This window comes from Medicago sativa, chromosome 4 (assembly GCF_051527215.1).
Source record: "Medicago sativa cultivar Bolivia chromosome 4, Bolivia_mono, whole genome shotgun sequence".
Lineage (NCBI taxonomy): Eukaryota > Viridiplantae > Streptophyta > Magnoliopsida > Fabales > Fabaceae > Medicago > Medicago sativa.
Genome location: NC_140752.1, coordinates 83,326,912 through 83,331,342, shown reverse-complemented (window position 1 = coordinate 83,331,342; position 4,431 = coordinate 83,326,912). Strand labels below are relative to the sequence as shown.

General features: G+C 32.5%; 1 pseudogene across 1 annotated transcript; it reads left to right on the top strand.

The window, feature by feature from the left end:
• Positions 1–275: 275 nt before the first annotated feature.
• LOC146932809 (uncharacterized) lies at positions 276–3,227 on the top strand (annotated as a pseudogene). The gene is made up of 4 exons (XR_015007276.1): positions 276–397; positions 863–1,727; positions 2,000–2,158; positions 2,800–3,227. The product of XR_015007276.1 is annotated as an uncharacterized LOC146932809 (transcript).
• The last annotated feature ends 1,204 nt before the right edge of the window (positions 3,228–4,431 follow it).

Here is a 4,431-nt window from a genome sequence, read left to right as displayed (position 1 = left end):
TCATGTACTTACTAATTATTTCAAACAGTCACTACAATTATTAATCACTTATAAATTACAAGTGTGTCTATTTTGTAAGGACTAAAAATAAAATTCTAGATATTTATAAGGACCGTTTACTTAATTAACCCTTTAATAAATAATTGTTGGTTTTCACTAAAAAGTTCTTACTTTTAGTTCTTTAACATATGTAATATAACAATATTGCATTTATTAGACAAAAGCTTTTATAAAAAGGGACGTTGAGCAGCAAATTTCGACTTTACTTTCCGTGAGTGAAAGTAATCTGAGGCTCTTAAGAAAAACACTTTCATTCAATTCAACCACATTCATCTATCTATAAATACATGTGAGTCTATTTGAATGATACAAACCATCTCACACACACTAATTTGAGGTACGCAATCTCTTCTACATGTTGTTGCTTTTTATGTTCGTCATATCTTACTTTGGTGTGATCAATTGTTATAATACTCCATATACTTGCACAGCACTCCACCCTTTTGCATCAAGTTTCTATAATCACCATCTATTGCTAATTATAGCTTTGTCTTATTAAAAAAAGTTGTTTGGCTACAAGTTTATGTCATAATTAAGCTTTGGCTATAAGTTTATGTCATAATTAAGGTTTTAAAAATCTTCTCTTAGGTACAATTCGAAAACTCTGTATGCCTTGTTTATTTTTTAAGCTTAATTATTCAATTCTTTGGAGGACTAGCTTAATTTTTTATCATTGTATATATATATACTCATTTTGTTGCAGTCTTTTTTTATTAGCACAATGCATTTCTCACAATCTTCTATTTAGTACTTTTTTAGTCAATAATTAGTTAATTACTAATAATATTTTTTTTTTTGGCAGATCAACATGTGGTCTGTACCTAGAGATTTTATTTTTTCATTGGCAATACTTGTGCTGTTGTTTGGCACAACATGCTTAAGTTCTTTTGTGAAAACTGGAAATAAGATAAAATCAGCTGTATTTTTGTCTCCAAAATTCGAGCTAGGACCTGGATCAGTCGTCAATAAATATTATTATGATATTGATTTTCCAAGAGGTCATGTAGCACTCAAGAGTTTCAATGGATGCTGAAGTAGTTGACGAATCAAGGAATCCTGTACCTCTCCATGAAACTTATCTCCATCATTGGGTTGTTGAAAGATATCATCAAAGTAAACATGTCACACACACAAGTAATGATGGCCAATGGATGCCTCAAAATTCTGATAATGTTATGCTGAGGAACAGTGGTATATGCCACGGAAATGACAATGCACAGTACTTTGGGCTTGGATCTGAAACACGAGGGACGGCGACCGATATACCGGATCCTTTTGGTATAGAGATAGGTAATCCTGCAGAGATTCCGGAAGGGTATGAGGAGATATGGATGGTAAACGTTCATGCCATTGATACGCGTGGTGTGGAGGATAAGGTAGGGTGCACTGAGTGTAAGTGTGACCTTTATAATGTTATGGTGGATGAATATGGATTGTCTTTAAGACCAGATTATAAAGGAGGTAAGTTATGTTGTTATGATTATACACAGTGCAAATTGAAGGAAGGTTTTGAGGGGCCAAAGAGAAGTCTCTACCTAAGATACACTGTAAAATGGGTTGAATGGGATGATTTTATAGTGCCTGTTAAGATATATATCATTGATGTTACTGCTACATTAAGACTATCAGATAACTCAAAAGGAACGAACTTTGATCATGATTGCAAGGTAAATGAATTCATCAAGAAACACGCAGTCAATGCATCAATGAGTGTTGGATCAAAACCAGTCAGTTCACAAAATATACAAATTTTGATTGTTTTAATTTGATTAAAATCCAAAATACCGAGCTTGGGATCTAGGACTGTCTGATCTTTGATCCAACAGCCTGTGTTGGTTGCGTGAATGTAGAGTCCCATGAGTCTAGTTTGTTTGTCTGAATGCAACATTATTAATTGTTGGGTGTTATATAATTAGCAACATGAATTTATTTGTTTCAGATAGAGTATCAAGTTGAATCTTGCACCACAAACCATAAGGAGGGAAATGGCTGTGTTGATGTAAAAAGGACAAGCCTTCCATTTCAAACTGGTGGCTATGTGATCTATGGTGTTGCTCATCAACATTCAGGTGGAATTGGATCAACTCTATATGGACAGGTAATATGCACTAGCTAGTTACAACTTACGGTTATTCTTGAATACCTGATGTCGGTAATATTTTGACCTTACAACCTCAAGATATAGAGTTTGAATTCTTTCGGAGATAATTGTAAAATTGTTATTAGTGTAGCATTAGTTATAGAGTAAATTACCCTCCCCTCCCCTCCCCTCACCATTTAGTAATTTTTCACATATTTTTATTTTATTTTTTGTTGTTTCATATTTTATAATAGGGTTTAAAACTACATGTAAATGAAATTGTGAATAATAAATAGCAAAAAATATGTATTCAAATTTTGATTATATTTAAATAGACCCGCAATCCTATTTTTTTTCCCGAAGTGTGTTAGATTATTATTTTTTTACTAGATTATTAGAAATAAAAAAATTTGAGAGAATAAAGTGTAAATTTTAACATAAGAGGGGAGGGGAATGTAATTAATTCAAGCTTCTTTTAGGGGAGGGGAGTGAAATTTTTTCTAATATGTTTTGAATAAGAGGGGAGTATATATTTTAACATAAGATGGGAGGGGAGTGTAATTCAAGCATCTTTGAGGGGAGGGGAGGGGAGTGTAATTTACTCTTATTTATATTATATAAGAAGTGTGTTTTGTGAAATATATGGATTATGTTTTCAGGATGGGAGGGTTATATGCTCTTCTATACCAAGTTATGGAAATGGAAGCGAAGCAGGAAATGAATCAGGCTACATTGTAGGAATGTCCACATGTTATCCTAAACCAGGTTCTGTTAAGATAATTGATGGTGAAACTTTAACTCTAGAGTCTATCTACAACAATAGCCAAGAACACACTGGTGTAATGGGACTTTTCTACCTATTGATGGCAGAACAGCTCCCAAATCAACACTTCAGACTTTCTACTCGTTCTTCATTTTTTATGGATAATGTAAATAAAATATTTTTATATAAGGAAAATGTTAACTAGTGCCCCGGGGGCACTAGTTAAGGACTTTAAATAGTAATATTTTGTAAAAATTTGTGTAATAAAGTGCATTGAAAATTGAAAACTTTGACATTTTTATGAAATACTTACTTTATTTGGAATGTTTAAAGAGTGCTTCGGGAGCACTCGTTAACAAGACCCCTTATATAATTAGTCACATATTTGTAATATATGTGGAGTGTTATGGATTGTAGAAAAGTAATGTATGATTGATCAAAAAAGGAATAAAGACAAGTCTGAATGTGATGACTGAATAATACAGTGTGTAACTATTGGCTTAATCCACTGTTTCCTGTATCATATAATATTCAACGTGATATGTTTGTTGTACTGCCATATATATCTGCTTAATTAATGTAAGATGCAACGTTAACGTGATATATATATATATATATCTACTTAATAATTAATGTAAAGGGACATCAATTCAGCATAGGGACCTACCATGGATGTGGCTTGCTCTCTAAAAATGATAGTACTCTATTCTATTGCATGCATGATTGGAGAAGATCTTTATGTTATGATGACGTTTAGCATGCGCCTATACATGTATTCACCACACTAAATCTTATTTCCACACATCAAATATATTTTTGGGAAAAATACTAAAGAGGGTTCTTATGACATTAGTTAGGAGGATCAAATAGAAATATTGTATCGGAAACTTGTTAGCATTACTCTATATTTTTTATTCTTTCTCTTTCTTCTCTTCCTCTATGCGAATGTAAAAGCATCCATAATGAAGACACTCATTTTTGGGTTCTTAAATGGGTCCCACACATACACATCAATTATTTATAATTTTTTAATAGTAGTACCTAATAAGTACTCAATCCCTCCAACCCAGATCTCACACAAAGTTCTTAAATGTGACACACTAATCAACTATCAATAATTTTATATCACTACATTTAAATTTTTTAATATTAAAAGAGTGCGGGTCCCGTTTAAAGTTGGGGGTCTTAAGTAAGACCCCATGTCTTATAATACTCTGAAAAAGATTATCCTCAATGGGGATACCTAATAGGTATCGGGTCTTAAATGTCTAAGACCCTCCCATTGGAGATGGTCTAACTTGTCAGAAACCCTTTTTCTTCTCCATCCTTTCTCGTTATTCTCCATCCTTCTTCTCACCATTAATGGTGATTTATACAATTGGAGAACCCTTGCTCATTTATGTTAGCTAAACACAAATTCATTTTCCTCTCTCATTCATAGTTAATACCATCTTGTTTTTTATCCACCATTACCTATAGCATTACCTATAGATAAAGAATTACCTATAGATAAATAAAATTAATCATT